A 20,984-nucleotide genomic window follows, 5' to 3' on the forward strand; every position below is an offset into this window, starting at 1 on the left:
CTGAATAAGTTGGCCAAGGTTACACAGATAGTAAGTGGTAGAGTTTGGCTTTGACCTCAGTTTGGCTTTAACTCAAGGACACATGCTCTTAACTACACTGCCTGTTTTACATACGTTAGGTTATACTGCAGTAATAACCCCCAAATTTCAGTGTCTTACAATAATAAAGGTTTATTCTTGCTCACATTACATGTTAGCTATGCGTCAAATATGGTTCTGCTTCACACATCTTATTCTGAAACCCAGGCTGAAGGAGCAGCTCCCATCTTGGCCTTTCCCCCAGAGAAAAAAACAATTCTAGTACCATGTGATGATTCTTAAGATTCAAGTAATGTGTGACATACTTCTCATCACATTCCATTGGTCAAAGCACATCACGTGGCCAAGCTTGACTCAAGGAGGGCTGAGAAATAGATTCCCCCTCTCCCCAGGCACTGCAAGTCACATGGCAACCTGCTGGGTAGTGAATAACAGGGAACTGTTTCAGGTTATGTTCCCAGAAGCAGACCCTGAGTCAAGGATTTGTGGGTTAAGTGATCTATTAAGGAAGTGTTCCTGGGAGAATCTGGAAAAGGAGTGGAGGACAGGACAGGAAAGGAGACAAAGCTAAGTAAGGGTATAATTTCAGGCCAAGTCCTGGGCTGAGCCTTATCCAGAGGGGGTTCTGGGTACAAATTATACCTCAGAGTTTATCCCAACTCAAGGCAAGGGAGCTGGGCTTTCATATTTCCACAGCTGTCAGTCATCGGTTAAGGACTGTTCTAAGGATACTTCTGGCTTTCTGAATATGGGTGAAGCAGTTCCAGCAGCTCTGGACCAACCCTTCAAAAAGAATCACAGGTGCATGGCTCTTGGAAACAAAATCACCCAGAAATCAGGAGAGGGAACAGAACCTGAAAAGAGATCTGAGAAAATTTGGACCGAGCACCAGTAGTGTACACTAAAGGAACAGTAATGCCATCTACCACACTGCCTCTACTTTATACTGTTTTATTTCTATATCAAAGGTATGACATTATTTCTCCTATAGTTAACGGCATGTCTTTGATGTCAGGAACAGGAACCACAGTTTGCTCCTCTTGGAACAACAGGTAATGGGGAGTCATTACAAGTTTTTCAGTAACCCAGTGTAGTATTTGCTGAACAAATGTGTCTAACACTGAAATCTTTCCAGAGTGAAGAAAGACGTGTGCAATACTGCAGTGCAGTTCTGGCAGTGACCCAGAGTTAGTGCAGCCTCCACAGGTTAAGGGCACAGTCCCCAGTAAGACTGCCCTACTCTACCTACACCAGCTGCAAGCTCAAGGGTCGCCAGCCCATGCTCACTTCTGACCAATTGGCTGCAAATTTAGGGTTCCCATGACCCCCTCAGCTTCCATAATTTGCTAGGATTATTTATAGAACTTAGGAAAGTGCTATACTTTATGATTATGGTTTTACTATAAACTCAGAGTCAGCCAAATAAAGAGACATATAGGATGAGGTCTGGGAGGATACCAAACATGGACCTTCCCTGCCCCTTCTCTGTGGAATCTGGATGTATCATCTTCCCAGGACACCGATACATTCACCAACCAGGAGGCTCACCCAAGCTTCGAGTGTCCAGAGTTTTTATTGGGATTTCATTATATATGCATGATTGACTGAACTCAATCTCCAGCCCACCTTCTCGTCCAGGAGGAAGTTGAGCTGATACCACATGGCTCAAATCCCCAACCCTCTAATCACATTATTGGTCTTTCTTTTGTGACCAGCCCCCATCCTGAGTCACTCATTAACATAAACTCAGGTGTGGTCTGAGTGCCCCACCATGGTTAACATAGACACCCCTATCACTCAGGAAAATCAGGAAGGGTTCAGAAGCTCCCTCCCCAGAACCTAAGAGAAAGACCAAATTCTTTATTATGCAACATGTATCATAAGGTTGAAGAAGAATATTGAACTCTGAGCAGAATTTTTCTTTAATTCCACAGGTAGACATATATGTAAGAGCAAATACAGTATACCAAAGACAAAGAAAAACAATCCTATCCTAAGTGCAACCAGGGAAGTAAAACAGATGACCTACAAAGGAGCTAAGAGTAACAGCAGACTTACCTGGCACAGCATTAGAGGCTAGGAGATAATGGAATATCTCCAAGAGAACTATAAGGTAAGTTGCTCTTTCTTACTGAAAAGTAAAACATAAAATAATTATAGGATACTATAGTGATATTTATCTGTCATCATAAAAGAAAGTTAATCTCTTTTGAAGTTATCCATTTAAAAACCAAAACATTATTTTAATGATTTCTGATGTAAGTTGTTCCAAAGTATATCACCCCATCCCTCCCTTCTTAACAGATAGTTCAGGTTCAACATTAGTGTGCTCTTAGATAGTGAGACTCCCAGGGGTTACTGAGGTCTACTAGGCTGTTTGCACCTGCGTTAAATGTTCCCACATGCTGTACTTTATACTTCTCTCTGCTTTTTATAATTCTGTCTCACTGCAGCAGCAATTTTACTGAAGCTCTTAATCTGTTAGTGATTTAATGTGCATTTGTCTGAACATAGGTCAGGGGCTTTGTCCATCCTCCTAATGTCTATAGCTCATTAGCTATATGTGACAGACTATATTTTCTGAAAATGGGCACCACAATATATCCCATCCAACATGTTTTCCTTACAATGAAATGTTGACATGTATGCTTTCTTCTCTTGAATCTGAGTGTGTCCATAATGTTATGTGACTTCCAAGGTTATAAAAGATGATACAGCTTCCACCTCTGGGAATGCTTATTCTTGGAACCTAATCACTATGCCACAAGGAAGGGGAGAAACCACATGGAGAGGCCCTGGGTAGGTGTCTGACAGAGCCCCAGCTGAGGCCCCATTCAGCAGCCAGCACTAATCTACCTTGTAGATGAGTGAGTGCATAAGTGAGTGAGCCTTCAGGTGAGTCCAGCTCAAGCCTTTGAGCCACCCCGGCTGAGGCCAGGTGGAGCAGAAACAAGCTGTCCAAGCTGTCCCTGTTGAGCCTGCCCAAGTTATGGATTTAATGAGCAAAAGAGTGATGGTTGTTTTAAGCCTCTAAGTTTGGGTGGTATCATTCATAGCAATAGATAACTGGAAAACTACGTGACTACTTTTTACTCACTGCTTAAAAGTTGTTCCGTGTGACTTGTTGGTTGGAGCCCTCTGAGACCTCTTAACCCAAAGGTGTCCTTTGTCAATTGTAAGGAAGTTCAAACCTTATAAATTATTTCAAGTTTCCTCCTGCTCTAGACAAAACTTCTTTGGTTTCAAGGAAGGGAAGAAACCCATTCAATTTACCTCAGGGAAGGGGGATTTAATGAAAGGACACAGGATTATGGGAATCCAAGAACAGGAACTGCTACACAGCATGGCCTCATGGGAACTGCAGCTATTTTTGGATGTGTAAAATATATGTATACATAATATATGTTATATATACAAATATATACTATATATACAAATACAGATATATAATATATATACATATATATATGTATTTGCAGCTTTTCTACCACTCTCTGCAGATATACTATATTCTTTTCTCACTACATAGTCTTAGTTATTCATCAGTTCAGAAGTGAGTCGTCACATCTTTTCCCACTTCCTAGTCCCCTTTCTAATCTCAATCTTTATAATTCAAGTGCTGCTACTGATTCAGTACCCAGTTTCCATTTCTTGAAAAAACATCTGATTAAAACAGCTCCTCTTTGTTAAATAAGACCCCACAAAGCACAAGCATCTGGGCTAATTACACCTGAACTGACCTTGGTCAGGTGTCCATCCCAGGGCAAACAGGTGCAATTTTGAGGTAAAGAGTCCCCCAGAAAGAGTGTGGGTGTGCATGTAGTGATTGACCTCTCTAGAACACCTCCTCATTAAGGCTGTTAACTCCTGGACAGAAAATGAAAGCTGAGATGGGCACAAGCATGACCAGATAAGAGTAGCATAACATAATCAGGAACTGGCAGCCCAGGGAAGCATCAAGAATGAGGGAGAATGAACAAGAACCATGTCTGGCAGCAGATGGTGAGACCTACAGGCCTTGGTAACACTTGCAGGTGGCATTTCACACTTGATGGCTCCATGGTGTCCTACAGAGTCTCCAGAGTCCAGCAGACTCTGAGTTCAAATTCTAGGTCAACTGATCTAAAAGCTGTGAGACCTCAGGCAAATTACCCTCTCTGAGCTTTGATTTCTTCTTCTGTAAAATGAGGATAATATTGCAGGGTGATGGTGGGAATTAAAACTTAACACAGGCCTCATTGCAGCCACTCACTAAACATGAACTCCCTTGCTTCCTCCACTTGGGAGTCAGAGCTCCCTTTCCAGGTTGTGAAATGTGCTGGGACAAAGATCCTGTGGCTAGAGGTCAAAAGGTTTCTCACCCCAGTTACTCACAGCCTCAAAGGAGTTCCCTGCCTCAGGGCTTTGCACCTTGCAAAGGTGAAACAAGCCTTTATGGGTCCAGATCTACCCTGATGGGGCCACCAACTATACCTTTTTCTAAAAATCACCAGATTCCTAAAAATCTGCAGAACAGAGAGACTGTAGATGGTTTAGAGACATACCAAGAAATGTGCATGTTAGAAATCAGTGAATAGAAATTTACAGTGTAACAGCATTGAAGCTCTTGGATGGGCGCCTCTCATTTTAAGAACCTAGTGAAATTATGAAACCATCAGGCAGATCTCAGTCCTGTGAAGACTCTCACTGTCCTCCGGAATTTCAGCACTCTGTACAGCAGCAGTTACTAAATGTCGTGTGTTGCATGTCGAATGCCAGCACCGAGGCACAGAGGCTGAGGGGTGGAGCACTGGATCAGGAGTTCCAGGCCTGGGGTCCATTCCCAGCCTTGCTGCTGACTAGCTCTGTGTCCTTGGGCAAGTCACTTTCCCTCTCGCATCCTGGATCTCCACACCTATAAAATAGGAAGGCTGGACCAGACAGTTTCCAAGAGGCCTCAAACTCAAGTAGGGAAGGAGTATCTTAGTGATTAAAAGAACCCTTAAAATTACCCAAACATCAGTTCAAATCCTGTCTCTTCCAAAATTAGTGGTGTGACCCTGGGCAAGTTGTTTAACCCCTATACACCTCAGTTTCTTTATCTGTAAACTGGGTACAGTTACAGTGTAAGGTTGTTCTGAAGACTAAAGAAGATAATACGTGAGTGCATGCAACACAACGCCTTGTACATAGTAAGTTTTTGATGAATGTTAGATATTGTTGTTAGTGAATGGGGATTTTAAAATATATTTTTGAAAGCATAGCTCCATTAATCATATTGACCCCTGGGGCTCCCCAGGCCAGAATCAACAGGTTTCTGGAACATCAGAAGAGGAGCAGATACAAATTTGTACAACAAAGGCATTGCTCTCCTTCAATTAACAAGTTTCCCTTTATTGGTGGTGGTGGAGGCCTCCTTGTAAGGCAGTAATCTTGAAAGACAGGCTATGGAGAGAAAGAAATGATTTTATAAATGTTTTAAGCTCCCACTCCCTTAAGTGAGCTTAGAGGACTTGACCATTAAGGAGGTTACTGTAAGCCAGGCTAGAGAGAACTCAGTTTGTGGCACAGAGGAGTATTTCTCTAACTTCCCGGGAGAGAACTAAACTCAGATTCCTGGGTCACACCCCAAATTACTTGATGAGACTCTCCAGGATGGGAGCCTCTGAAGGGACATTTTAAGTCAGCGCCCAGTTACTCTTGTCTGGGAAGCTTAGGAAATCCTTGCAGAGAGGGTATGCCCACCCCTCAAGCCCTGGTGCATTGTGAGAAGGAGAAGGAGAGGGATGGGGGAGCAGTAGTTTGCGAGACTGAGAACTGACCCTTCCCTAAGGTACATAGTGGGAGGGAAGGGAGAAATGGTCCTTTTAATGAGGTGACTGAATATTTGTTAGATGCAGTTGAAGTAGAAGCAGACCAAGATGCCTAATTAGCAAGTTGTCCCCTCCCTTCTCAGTCCCCACTCACTGAGGTGTGGATTCATGAGACAGATTATATCAGTCTCAGGAAATGGGAAAAAATAATAATAATGTCTTCTTTGTACATCTGAGTGTCCTGTCATCAAAATGTCACACCATTGTTGTGATGAATTGGGAGATTGGGATTGACGTATATATACTAACATGTATAAAATGGATAACTAATAAGAACCTGCTGTATAAAAAAGTAAGTAAAATAAAATTCAAAAAAAGAAGAAAGAGGCACAGGCTAAAAAGCTTTGGGAATAAACAAAGAACAGCAAAAAAAAAGAAAGAAAAAAGAAAAAGAAAGAAAGGGGGCCAAGAAGGAAGGTTCTAATGGCCCTTTGGCTACCAGCAAAGCAGTCCCTGCGGAACGGTCAGGTCTCCCAGTGGGGCCTGAGAACGGGATAGAACTTTCCAAAGAGGAACTGATCTGCAGGAAGTGAGAAGAGTTCATTCAGAAGCATGGGAGGGGTATAGAGAAGTCCGGAAAGCCCAGTAAGTCAGATGCTCCCAAGGAGAAGGGCAAAAAAGTGCCCCGGGTGTGGGCACTGGGTGGCACTGCTAACAGGGAAGTCCTTGCACTCCCACCACCAATGGAGCCCCCGAGGTGGCCCCGCCCGAGGACATCAGCTTGATTCCAGGGACTGGGTCTGGGAGGCAGCTTCAGGATCTGGACTGCAGCAGCTCAGATGACGAAGGGGCTGCTCAAAACTCCACCAAACCTAGTGCTACCAAGGGGACTCTGGGTGGCATGTTTGGGATGCTGAAGGGCCTTGAGGGTTAGAAGAGCTTGAGTCGTGAAGACATGGAATCTGTGCTGGACAAGATGCATGACCATCTCATCGCTAAGGGTGTGGCAGCAGACATTGCAGTGCAACTCTGAATCTGTGGCCAACAAGCTGGAAGGCAAGGTGATGGGGACGTTCAGCACGGTGACTTCCACTTTAAAGCAAGCTCTCCAAGAGTCCCTGGTGCAGATTCTACAGCCACAGTGCCGTGTAGACATGCTCCAGGATATCATGGATGCCCAGCATCATCAGTGCCCTTACGTGGTCACTTTCTGTGGTGTCAACAGCATGGGGAAGTCTACTAATCTTGCCAAGATTTCCTTCTGGCTGTTTAAAAAAAAAAAAAAAAGTCACACCATTGTTATCAAGAATTCTTCATCCAGGAGTCTCTCCAGCTCTGAAACCTTATGGGTCTAGGGTCATTCAGGAGCTAAGCCTGGTTAGGGCCCCTTTGGGTCCAGGAAGCTGCCCTTTGCCTTCAGGGCAAGAACCAGAAAACACTCTTCTAGGCTGGCTGGGAAACGGTTTAGGGGCAAGAGGCTGGAGATTAAATCTTCCCAAAGGAACCACATAGCCGCCAAATTAAAGGATAAGCCCACACAGATGGTTTTGAGAGCGTGCTTCCCTGGCCTTGGCATTCTGGGTTTCTCCAATGGTCACACTTTTCCTGGGTCAAGGGTTCATATCCCTGGGGCTCTGCCCACTTTCTGTAAGGGATTTCCTTTTTTTTTCTTTTTTCCTTTTTCTAGTTACTTCTCACACTGCCCTAGTATAGATGAAGAACACTAAAATGCTGAACATCTAATGCTTTTGATTATTAATTGTGGAAATAATAATCATAATAAACTCAGATTTGAATCATCATTTATAGTTTTTAAGGTTTAAAAAATTGTGGTAAAATACATATAAAATTTATCATTTTAACCATTTAAAGTATGCACCTCATTGGCATTTAGTACACTCACAATGTTGTGCAACCATCGCCACTATCTAGTTCCTGAACATTTCCTCACCTCAAAAGGAAACCCTGTACCTGTTAGTCACCCTCTGTTTATCCCTCCCCCCCAGCCACTGGCAATCACTAATCTGCTTTCTATCTTTATGGATTTGCCTATTCTGGATATTTCATGTAAGTGGAATCATACAATATGTCGCCTCTGGCTTCTTTCAGTTAGCAAAATGTTTTCAAGGTTTATCCATGTTGTCATATATCAGTACTTCTTTCCTTTTAAGATTAAATAGTATTCCATTGTATCGATGTACTATGTTTTGTTTATCCATTCATCAACTGAAATCCTTTATACTTTTAAAGTGCTTTTTATATACACTGTGTCTGTCACCTGATCCTCACAGAAACTGTGGGAGGTAATCAGGGCAGGTATTATTCATAATTATTATGATTCTCCCCATTTTACAGATGAAGAGATGAGGCTCATAAAGGTAGGATTACTTGTCCAAGGGCCCATAGCTGGTTAATAGCAGAACCAGAATCAGAAACCAGGTCTCTGAGTTTGAATGACCAAAACCTTTCTTGGGCAATTTGCCTTGTAATCACTAACAGTGTCCTTCCTCCAGGAAGATTATGAGTGGACACGTGCTCACTATGGCAAGGCAGGTGAGGACCAGTGAGGGTTCAACCCTTGGACAGGCCTAATTTTGTCCAGTGGCAAAGTCAGTCACTGCCTTCAAGGCCTGATCTTGCCAGGCTTCTGCTCAGACCTCCTTAAGGACTCTCCTTCCATCTGTGCATGAAACATACTCACCTAGAAAGCTATACTCTCCCAGCACCAAACCTAGCAGTCAAGGCTTCATAAATGTTTGCCAGCTGAGACATTTTAAGGGCCTAAGTGTTCTCTGATGCTTTGCTCTTTCTCCCCAGTAACTACTGTGTCACCAGTAGCAATCTCCCACTATCCAGAGCAACCCCTTGGGCCTTATTACTTGGAATGAATAACAAGCAACTAGGAGCTCTAGCTCTTTAGTACAAATGAGCAGGATTTGGGGGAGTGGAATCCCACTCTGCAGCAGTGAGGGTGTTATTCCTGTAAAAATAACAACAAAACCAAATAAAGGAAGGTTTGAAAAACTGAACAAAGTAGCAAAAATGACCCATAATCTTACTGTTATTTTGAAGGATTACCTTCCACTAGATTTCCTTCCTTTCTACCTTCCTTCCTTCAATCCACCACAGAAGTAATACAAAATATTGTAATATTTTAAACATTACCTAATATCTCGCACCCAGACAACCCTGTGAACGTTTTGCATATTTTCTTCCAGTGTTTTTCAATACCGTTTTTCATAATTGCGGTTATACAGAATATTCCATTCTGTTAGTATATATGTATTTTCTGTTACTAGTTTTCTCTAATAAAAGCAATATATGTTTATTACAGAAATTTATGGAAAAAAATTACAAAAACAGAAGGAAATAAAAATTACTTAGAATGTTCCTTCCACAGATGGAAATTTTAACATGCATTTTTTTACATAGCTGTAATCCTACTGAATACAGTTTTTTTTTCTTTTTTCCCACCTACCTTATTAGCATTTCCCTATGTTGCCTCATAGTCTTTATCATTAACTTTATTTTTATTTTATTTATTTATTTGTTAATGTTTACTTTTTATTTATTTTATTTTTGGCTGCACCCCGTGGCATATGGGATCTTAGCTCCAGGGATCAAACCCCCACCCCCTGCATTAGAAGCGCGGAGTCTTAACTGCTGGACCGCCAGGGAAGTCCCTTATTTTTATTTTAATTTTTAATAGGTAACACATTTACATAGTACAATATTCAAAAAATTCGAAGGATACTATGGAAAGGTTTTTTCCCACCTGTTTCTCATTTGCCAATTTTTCCTCCCACAGTACCCACTGTTACCTGTTCCTTGTGGACCCTCCTCCTGAAGCACCCTTCTATGCATATCTAAACAAATACATTATACTTAATTACATTCTTTCTCTATCTTTTCATTTTTCATTTTTTTTTTTTTTGCGTTATGCGGGCCTCTCACTGCTGTGGCCTCTCCCGCTGCGGAGCACAGGCTCCGGACGCGCAGGCCCAGCGGCCATGGCCCACGGGCCCAGTGGCTCTGCGGCATGTGGGATCCTCCTGGACCGGGGCACGAACCTGCGTCCCCTGCACCGGCAGGCGAACTCTCAACCACTGCGCCACCAGGGAAGCCCTATCTTTTCATTTTTTACACAAAGAATAATGACCTGTTCTCACCTTTTTAAACTCAACAATATATCTCAGAGGTCTTCCTATTTATATTCAAACAGAGCCATTCTTTTTTTTTAAACATTTTCATTGGAGTATAATTGCTCTACAATGGTGTATTAGCTTCTGCCCCATAACAAAGTGAATCAGTCACACATATACATATATCCCCATTTCTCTTCCCTCTTGCGTCTCCCTCCCTTTTTTTTTTTTTTTTAACACCACACAAGATTCTGCTTTATGTAGTGTAGCATAATGTATTAAACTAGGCCCCATGGGGGAGAGGCAAGGTAGGGGTATGGGTATGGGTACAAACTACTATCTATAATATAAATAAGCTATTGTACAAGGATATATAGTAAAACACAGGGAATATAGCCAATATTTTATAATAACTATAGGTGGAATATAACCTTTAAAAATTGTGAGCCACTGTGTTGTACACCGGAAACTTATATAATATTATACATCAACTATACCTCAATTAAAAAAAAAAATTAGGGCCTTCCTGGTGGCGCAGTGGTTGAGAGTCCGCCTGCCGATGCAGGGGATACGGGTTCGTGCCCCGGTCTGGGAGGATCCCATATGCCGCGGAGCGGCTGGGCCCGTGAGCCATGGCCGCTGGGCCTGCGCATCCGGAGCCTGTGCTCCGCAACGGGAGAGGCCACAACAGTGAGAGGCCCGCATACCGCAAAAAGAAAAAAAAAAAAAAAAAATTAGGGGACTTCCCTGGTGGCGCAGTGGTTAAGAATCCTCCTGTGCAGGGGACTTGGGTTTGAGCCCTGGTCTGGGAAGATCCCACATGCCTCAGAACAGCTAAGCCCGTGCGCCACAGCTACTGAGCCTGTGCTCTAGAGCCCGTGCTCCGCAACAAGAGAAGCCACTGCAATGAGAAGCCTGTGCACCGCAACTAGAGAAAGTCCACAAGCAGCAACGAAGACCCAATGCAGCCATAAATAAACAAACAAACAAACAAACATATATATATATTAGACCCCATCGATGAATATTCAAGTTATTTCCAATCTGTTGCAAACAATACTACAGTGACTAACATTGTACATATATCATTTCACATGTGTGAGCATCCATCTGTGGAATAAACTTCTAGAAGTGGAATTGCTGGGTCAAAAAGTGAACGCACTTATAATTGATAGATACGGCCAAATTGCATTCTATAGGCTAGCAGCAGCAGCATATGATTTAACCCAGTGTCTAGCCTTAGTTACTTTCTCCGTCTTTTGTTAACCCTATAACAGAGTTAGAACCAGCCTCAGGCATAAACCAATTTCTGTTTTTGGCCACTCATATGTAATCTGTAATATATTGAAGGCCTACTGGATAACAGACATGTGCTGTGTGTTGAGAAACAAATATATGTAAGACAAGGTGCTGTCCTTGGAAGCTGGTCTCGGGAGCTAGTGGGGGCTGGGAGGGGAGCAAGGAGGAAGGGATATGTAAGAAGAGCCCACCAGGGCTCTGCCCACCAGGCCCTAAACTCCCGAGGAGGAGGAGCTGGGTCTGTTTTTGCTTTCCTTATCCCAGCACCCAGCAGAGTACAGGGTAGGTAGCCGGCATTCAGTATACACTGAGTAGATAAATGATTAAATAATTGAACGTCTGGTGTGGAGGAAAGGGGAAAAGGTTCTGGAGTGAGGCTGTTGGTCAGGGCAGGCTTCACAGAGGAGAACAGCATTTGAGGGCCTCTTTTTTGAGGATTAATTTCACCAAAGTGAAACTCTAGTCCAGAGAGGCTGTTTGTTGGCTTTCTGACTCATAAAGAACAGTTGGGCAAGGGGGGTGACACTTAGGAATGATCTGGGGGCCGATTTGAGTGGGTGAAGTTTGGGGGTCCCTCTGATAAACCCTGGACAATGGGTATCTTCAAAATAAGGCAAAGGGGCTCTTTTCTTGCCTAGTGCAGTCATGGCTCATGGTCCCAAGAAGCACCTGAAGCGCGTAGCAGCTCCAAAGCATTGGATGCTGGATAAACTGACTGGTTGGTGTGTTTGCTCCTTGTCCATCTATTGGTCCCCACAAGCTGAGGGAATATCTCCACCTAATCATTTTCCTAAGGAACAGACTTAAGTATGCCCTAATAGGAGATGAAGTAAAGAAGATCTGCATGCAGCGTTTCATTAAGATTGATGGCCAGGTGCACACTGATTATAACCTACCCTGCTGGTTTTATAGAAGTCATCAGCATTGACAAGACTGAAGAGAATTTTCGTCTCATCTATGACACCAAGGGTCGCTTTGCTGTTCATCATATTACACCCGAGGAGGCCAAGTATAAGTTGTGCAAAATGAGAAAGATCTTTGTGGGGACAAAAGGAATCACTTATCTGGTGACCCATGATGTTTGCACCATCTGCTACCCTGATTCCCTCATCAAGGTGAATGACACAATTCAAATTGATTTGGAGACTGGCAAGATGAATGATTTCATCAACTTTGACACTGGTAACCTGTGCATGGTGACCGGAGGTGCTAAAGTGGGAAGAATTGGTCACCAACCAGGAGGGACATTCCTCGTTCTTTTGATGTAGTTCATGTGAAAGATGCTAATGGCAACAGTTTTGCCACCCGGCTCTCCAACATTTTCATTACCGGCAAAGGCAACAAATCATGGATCTCTCTTTCCCATGGAAAAGGTATCCTTACCACTGCTGAGGAGAGAGACAAGAGACTGGCGGCCAACAGAGCAGTGGATAAAATGATCTCTAGGTGACATGATTGGAAAAGTCTTTGTACTTAATTAAAGATAATACCACATTGGGGCTTCCCTGGTGGCGCAGTGGCTGAGAGTCCGCCTGCCGATGCAGGGGACACGGGTTCGTGCCCCGATCCGGGAAGATCCCACATGCCGCGGAGCGGCTAGGCCTGTGAGCCATGACCGCTGAGCCTGTGCATCCAGAGCCTGTGCTCTGCAAAGGGAGAGGCCCGCGTACCGCAGAAAAAAAGAAAAAGATAATACCACATTAAAATAAAAATAATAAGGCAGAGGGTCTCTGAGTTGAGACAAAGGAAGGAAAGGGAGAATGGCTAGTGAAGACTGCCAAGGAGAAGTTAAGTGCAGAGTGCAGCTGTTGTGGGAGAATGGCCACTCCCCCAGCCCTGTCTCAGACTCTGGTACACCCTGGACAGTCCAGGTTCTGCACCCTGCTGGTGCAGGCTGCAGAAAGGATGCCCACCCCTGCCCCATCAACCAGACTCCAAACCCCAGAAACTTATCTGATAGCTTGGAAACTCCGACTACATCCCCAGGAACACAAGTGCCCGATTCTCTCTTTGGGGAGCAAACAAGCATGGTTTTAGCTCATCTAGTTCATTTCCTAGAATTTTAGAAAGAACAGTTAAAGATGTGACTCTTACAGAAAGTTAAATACCAGCCCATCCCCCAGTAGCCCATTTGTTTTACAGGTGAGGGAGCTGAGACCCATAGAGGTGAGGTGGACTACCTGAGGCCACTCAGAAGCAGCGCTAGGTCTAGAAACAGAGCTTCAACTCTGTATCCAGTGCTCTCTGCTCTGAACCGGGGGATGGAGGTCAGGATGGTGACCTAGATGTGGCTCTGGGGCCAGAGAGGGGAGACAAATGCAGGAGCTGGAGGCAGGGTAAGAGCCAGGGTAGGGGTAGGGGTAGGGGTCAGCTACCTACACCTGTTCCAGTTGCTGGGTTATAAACCCTCTAGGAATTCCAGATATTCCACTCATGTCTAAGTTCCCTCCTTGGAAGCAGGTCTGCCAACATGGGTTTCAGAAAGGCCTCAGCCCAGATAAGATAGATGTGTCATGGAGAGAAGCAATCTGGATAAGGGAGGGGGTGCTGGACCACCAGGTTCAGGGGGCCATCTTGGGAAAAGCTGCCCCAACCCTGCACTCACAGGGGCCCAAGATGGCTTCTAGCAGTGACTCAGGGCTTGCAGGCAATATTCCTGGGAACCCAGCCAGGTCAGAGGGGTGGTAACAGGCCCAGATCCTCTCTGATTCCTGGATAAAGGGTGAGAGGCTACTCCTTCTCCTGGACTCTTGGGTCATTGACTGCTTTTGGGAAGCTGATTTGAGAATATACCAGAACTTGATTTTCTCTGCATAAAATCCTTAGGGGAGTCTCACTTTGGGATTTAGCCTCTGAAATACCTTTCTGGATACCCTTTCAACCCTGGCCAACCCCCAACCAGGGATTCCTGAGGGGTGAGGGGCAAGTGCATTCCCTTCTCCTGCTGTGGAAGAGGAAAGAAACAATTTACCTATTAGAGTAGACAGAGCTGAATGAAATGATGAAATAACAAAATGATGAAATAAAAAAAAAAAAAACACCCTATCTCTTACATCAGTGAGTGAGTATCTTCAGGTTCCTTGGCTCCTGGTAATCCTCACAGCATCTCTGTGAGAGGTTTTATAAGTCCCCTTTTACACATGGGGAAACTGAGGCCCAGTGAAGTTATGTTACTTTTTCTAGGACACAGTGAGGAAAGTACCCAAGGGCAGGGCTCCATGGCTACTGGCCTAGACAAAGTGACTCCTCCCATTCAGGTCCTTGCCCCTACACCACCCCAGGCCTCCCCTGAACAGCTCATTGGCTTTTCAATGATAAACTCACTCAAAGAGAAACTGAACAATACTCGTAGGGGGTGGTGTTTTTTCAGATTTGGGGGATTGTAACTCATAGTAAGAAATACACTTAATACCACAATGCAGTAACCAGACATAATTCATAGCACTTAGAATAGTTGGTAATTATTTTTTGTTTATTTACAAATATGTAAAAACGAATGGAAGTTTCATAAAATAACGCTTCCCCTTTCTGCCTGAGATGCACTCTGGCATTTTCTATTCTCTGCTATTCTGTGTCATTATTTTTGGAAAGTGCTCATGTGACTCACTAAATTGACTCCATGACCTGCAGTTTGAAAAGCACCTTTATGGATGGCAGCTGGGTCCCCCCACCCTTGTCCGCAGGTGGGAAGCAGACAGTGAGGAAAGAGGTCCAACTTTGTACACTTTGTGCCTGGCATTGAACTGTGCCCTTTGGGGACACAGGAAAAGGTACACGCACCTGGATCTCACCCTTCAGTCATTTATAAGCAGAGGAACAAGACTTCCCACGCATAAGACAAAGCTGACACAAATTAAAGGCAGAAAGAATCTGTGCCTCTTAAGGACTATATTAGGGCTGCTGTAACAAAATACCACAGACAGGGTGGCTTGAACAAATTTACTTAATCACACTTCTGGGGGCTGGAATTCTAAGATTAAGGTGACAGAAGCCTTGATTTCTTCTGAGACCTCTGTCCTTGGTTTGCGGATGGCTGTCTTCTTGCTGCTTCTTCACATGGTCCTCCCTCTGTACACACACACCCCTGGTGTCTATGTATCCTAATCTCTTCCTATGAGGACATCAGATAGATTGGATTCTAAGGTCCTGGGGGATAGGGCTTCAACATATGAATTTGGGAGGGAGCAGCTCAGTCCATAACAAGAACCTATGTGCAGAGCACTAGCTCGTGCACATTTACCCCAGGCTGGGCCCTGTGGGCCTTATTCCTGTTTTGAGCACAAGGAAGCTGGTGTTGGGAGAGTTTGGTAATGGCTTGTAGTCCTCCAGTTGACAAGTAATGGCACAACATTTGAGTTCATTTTCCACCCTCTCACATATTGTAGACTTTCGGATTTCATGGGAGACGATGGAGCTGGGCTGAGTTTTAAAAGGCCATCCTGCAGGCAGTTGGGAGATGAGCGAGGGTAGAGGAGAGGGAGGAGGCAGTGCTTGGGCAGGACCTCATAGCTTTGTCCAGGTGGATGGAAGAGAAGATAGCTTTACAGACAAGGACAGTGAGAACTGGAAGGTCCTCCTGAGAATTCAGTCCACCCTTCCGATTTCATTGGTGAAGAAACTGGGGCAGGGAAAGGAGAGAGTGACTCAATGCTTCCACATTGTGTATCTGTGTGTGAAAGTCTTGTCTCCTCCCTCTACTCAAGGCCAAACAACATTGTCAGCTTCTCTGTGCTCTGCGTAGGGCCCAGTATGCTGTTCAGAATAGAGATTCAGGTGTTTACTCTAGACACGAGACCGTGGGAAGGAAAGGGACAGTGGGTATGGGGGCGTCTCAGTTTTATGCCTCTGACCCCAATGGTGGTGTGTAAAGGTGTACACTACACCTCAGGAAAAAGCAAGCAATTGCTAATCACAAACACTCTTAGAGCATGAGGATGTGGATTATATATACACACACACATACCTACACCTGCTCCCCACAACATACACACTTCCCCCCCCCTTTTTTTTTGAGGTATGCGGGCCTCTCACTGTTGCGGCCTCTCCCGTTGCGGAGCACAGGCTCCAGACGCGCAGGCTCAGCGGCCATGGCTCATGGACCCAGCCGCTCCGCGGCATGTGGGATCTTCCCGGACCGGGGGACGAACCCATGTCCCCTGCATCAGCAGGTGGACTCTCAACCACTGTGCCACCAGGGAAGCCCCCCCTTTTTAAAGTTTTCATGAGAGAGACCCTTCAGCCAATTTGGAGTCAGCACCAGAGGGTCTTTTCTCTCTCCAGGCTCCTCTTTCCTCTTCTCCCTGCATCCACTAGAATTCTCCATGTTCTCTCATACATCTTCAAGTGAGGTTTTTGCTATAGACAAGCCTCTCTTCCTTTGACCACGTCTCAAAGTGTCTGTTATTTTTCTAAAATATTTGCCCAGTGTTGGACTGGTAAATGTTGAACAACCAGCTCTCCAGGGGAAAAAGAGATAGATACATCAGTAATTTCAAAAGAGTCAATTGTAGTATTGGGTTGGCCAGAAAGTTCATTCGGGTTTTTCCGTAACACCCAACTAGGAAGGGATGAATTTTGAATATATATTACTTTTGTTTTTAATATAATTTATTTAATTATGTGTTTATATCATGCATTTACAACAGGGGTGAAAATTAGTTCTTGGCAGGGGATGAAAAAGTACTCTTCTTATGTAAATATAAAGCACAAATATACATCCAGTGCATGAACAGACATACAATATATCTGTGATATTAAAATTTCACAGGGAGGGTGGTAGGAGATTAGGGGGAAAATCTCTAAAAAGTTTCCTTAGGAGGCAATAATGAACAAAAGGCTGAGAGACACTGATTCATATAGTTTAATTTTTAATGATGGCTCTGTTTAACAGCCAGCCCACAAAATTCCTGAATATTTAGCAATTGGCTCTTGCAAGCCTGTATGAGCTGGTTCCAGTACACCCCCCCCCACCAGACCTGGTGTGAGGCAGGTGGGAACAAAGTAGAGGAGGGAAAAAGAACCCCCCTCTGCCACCCAAGCAGTGCAGCAGGCTGGTAAGAAAGATGGCATGCAAGGGGTATTAAGACAAAGAGTCTCTGGACCCCCATAAATCAGTGGGGGCTGCCCCTCTATCAGCCACTGAATCTCTACCCACGACCTTGGGTCTTGGCCCATGTCATCCCATCAGATGGTTCCCCTGTCCTCCAGTAGTCCCAGGGCCTAGGCAGCATGGCAGATGGGTGGTGGCATCCTGCAGGGCCCCCCAACCCAACAGGATACAACAGGGATTTGTGCACACACCCTCACCCTTGCCCCTGAAGGGAGCTTCAGAGAATTCAAACTTTGTTTAGTGCCTCTGGTTGGGTGGTTCTGATAAAAGGCATACCTCAGGCAGGCTTGGGGAGGGGGGCGGGGGGTCAGGAAGGGAGGGGTTTGTTTTCCCATTGGGAATCAGAGGGGCCCATTCAGTGTTCCTCCTCATCAGATGTTCCTAGTGATGAGGATGACACAGACCTCAGTGCTTGATTAGGTTGGGCGCCTGGAAACTTGGAAGGCTTTGGGTAGCTTTCAGAGCTGCCTAGGGTGGGGGTGGAGGGCTGGGGACCTCAGGCATGCAGATCCCAACAGATTCCAGCATGGGGCCCCCAGTTGGGCCTTCACTCTTGCTGTGTCAGTGGCAGAATGGGGGAGGAGGGTGCCCTCCTTCAAGCACTGACTATGGTTGCTCTAACTGCTTCAAGGGAACCCGTCCAGAGACAGCCAAAGGCACTTTGTTTTCTGTAAACAAGGCGGAGAGGAGACACTGGGAAACCTGGGAAGAGGAAGTTCCCTTTCTTCCCTCTAGTCTGTCTCTCCCCTTTTCCTGACCCATTAGGAAGCTAGGGTCTTACCCACTCATCCCAGAGGCTCTCTGAATCCTCACAAAACCTCCACATAGCTTCTTAGAATCTCATTCTCCAAAGGCCCAGCTGCCTCCCAAAAGGGTCAAGCCTAGAAGCCACCCCAAACAGCAACTTTCCTTTCCAGCTTTGCCTTTCCCTGCCCTGTAAAATAGGCTTAATCATTGCCTTCTCACTGGGTCAAGGAGTAGGAGTTAATTGGTATGAGTTGAGTGCTTCAAGACTCCCAGTCGAGGTTCTGGTGATCATCGCCCTTTTGTGCCTCCAGCTGCTCTGAGCCTTCTTTTTACAAAGGTCATTTATATGGTGCACTCCTCCACTAATTCTCCAAAGACTCACTGGGGACTTACCCCACTCCCTATCTGACAAGACTGTTCCTATCAGTCACTATACCAGCTTCCAGCTTTGGGGCTTTTTTAGTCCTCCCTTAGGAGGCCCCTGAGGCCAGCCCTATCACTTGGAGCTGAGGGAGGCTGGGATCTACACTAGCAGAGGATGGCCAGCCTGCAGTATGATCCAGGAAGAGTTAGCCATAGGGCTCCAAACAGGTGGGCTACATGCCTGAGAGGGCTGACCAAGGTCAGCTGGCCAAAGATCAGGGGCAGGACTTCCAGTTCTCATGCTTACCACTGCCTACCAACTCCAGAGCCTTTGCACATACTATTCCCTCTGCCTGGAACTCTCTTTTGTTTTCTTCATTTGATTAACTCCCACTCACCTGCCCCAGCCCAACCATTACTTCCTCCGGGAATCAGCTTTCTCTCATTTTCCACATTTATGACAAATCTCTGTGATTACAGTTTTCATAGCAAAGGGATCCTGCTTATTGGACCTAGCTTTTTTGGCTGTTAAAATTTGATTAACCTCCGTGTCTCCATTTTAGGCTTCCCAAGAGTGGGTAGAATGTCTGTTCCTGCTCATCATTGCACCCCTGTCTAAAGATTTATTGAATGGATGGATGAAATGAGTTTACCACCTCTGTGAGGCCCTCACCACATGACATTCTCTACCTTGTGCTGCAATCAACTGTTTATATGTCTGTCTCTCTAGGACTTGAGGTAATGAGGCGACTTGGTGAAGAATGTGTGTTGTGGAACCACACTGATTGGGTTCATATTCAGGCTCTGCCGCTTACTAGCTAAATAACCTTAGGCAAGTTACTAAATGTCTCTGTGCCTTGGTTTCCCCATCTGTAAAATGAGGGTAATAGTACGTGAGTTAATGCGTGTGAGATGCTTAGAGCAGGGTCAGGCAGGTAAGTGTACTCCAATGAATGTGGGTGCTGTTACTGTATCTGTCACCCAGACCCTAGGGCCTGGGGCATAATAGGTGTTCAGTAAAGCCTTATTGATTGAACCAGCAACGTTTGGGATTGGTCCTAAAAAGAAGAAAACTGAGAGATGGGAGGGAGTGAGCCTGAGGTGAGTATGGAGGGTCTCCAAGGGTGGAGGGAAGTTAGACAATCGGAAATCCAGCTGCCCCAACATTCCCCTACCTAGCAATGCTTTTTCCCCCCAGATGGCAGCAGTTCATTTCAGCTGATTCCAGTTTGCATTTTTTCCCAATATTCACAGAACCAACCTAATGGTTTCCCCTCAGGGATACCAGCACCACCAGCTGGCACCCCTTCTCCAAACCTCTGGATTTCAGCTGCAAGGCCAGCCATCCTCCAAGCTTCTAAGTTTTAACAACTGCAGCCTTTTCCCTTTGTTTCTCCAGCCCTAGAGAAGCCCTACTGCTTCCTGTGGTTGTGACCCACTGATACTTTGATATTCTCTCCTTGTCTTTTCAATTCTTGAAGCACTTAATAATTCTTTATATTAGATTCTCTCTGTTGAAGTGACTGGTGTGGTTTCTGGCTCCTGGCTGGACCCTGACTGATACTTATCAGATCCTCGAACCTGAGGCCCAAAGTGATACAGGTAGAAGCAACAGCTAGCACCCCACACCCCTTCTTTGCCTGAACTCTAATGGGAAACAGCTGCTTCAGCACCTTTTCAGCAATCCTGTGGACTAAAGAGGGATGTGCTGCTTGCAGGGATATCTAATCAGCCCTGGAAAAACTGGGCCAACAGCTAAACCACACAAACAAAAGAGCTGCAGCTCCACACAGAACTGCCTGCTTGGGAAAATCCCAAGACAAACAGGGTGCTTTGGGCCCTACCAGGGCTGCAGGCTTCCTGGGCCCACGTGGATGCATCTCAAGAAGGAGGGGCTAAGCCCCCAGAGTCTCTCATTCCTGGACACCAAGTCTTCCTTCAGTCCTTCCAGGATTCCCTGGTATAGGCTGCCCTGTTCTTCTACTTTAGAACCTTCTGGTAAACTGTGGAGCATTCCAGGGCTTACCTCCCTGGTGCATGTCAAAAGCAGTGAAATACACATGACGAGTTTCTAAAAATACTGATGCCTGAGCCCCACCTCAGGGCTGGTCAGAGATTCTGGTCTGGCCCAGCACTGGTATTTATTAAAGCACTCAAGTGATTCCACGGTGCAGTCAGGATTAAAATCCACTGAGTTAAAAGAATGTATTAGGACAGCAATTCTCAAATTTGAGCATGCATCAGAATTACTTGAAGGGCATGTTAAACCATAGACTGCCAAGCCTCATCTCAGTTTTCCAATTCAGTAGTTCTGGGGCAGGACCCAAGAATGTGCATTTCTTCTAAGTTCCTGGCTGATGCTCCTGGTCTTGGGACCACATTTTGAGAACCCCTTACTTATGAAGTCAGAAGGCCCAGGTTCAAATATCAGCTCTTCCAGATGCAGTTGACTATCCACCTAAGAGGGTTTTGTGAGGACTAAAAGACATAACT

The 20,984-nt window shown here is 45.2% G+C and overlaps 1 pseudogene; it reads left to right on the forward strand.

Annotated features, from left to right (window-relative positions):
- Nucleotides 1-11,921: 11,921 nt before the first annotated feature.
- LOC132497905 (small ribosomal subunit protein eS4, X isoform-like) lies at nucleotides 11,922-12,722 on the forward strand (annotated as a pseudogene).
- The last annotated feature ends 8,262 nt before the right edge of the window (nucleotides 12,723-20,984 follow it).

Source organism: Mesoplodon densirostris, chromosome 10, assembly GCF_025265405.1.
Source record: "Mesoplodon densirostris isolate mMesDen1 chromosome 10, mMesDen1 primary haplotype, whole genome shotgun sequence".
Classification (NCBI taxonomy): domain Eukaryota; kingdom Metazoa; phylum Chordata; class Mammalia; order Artiodactyla; family Ziphiidae; genus Mesoplodon; species Mesoplodon densirostris.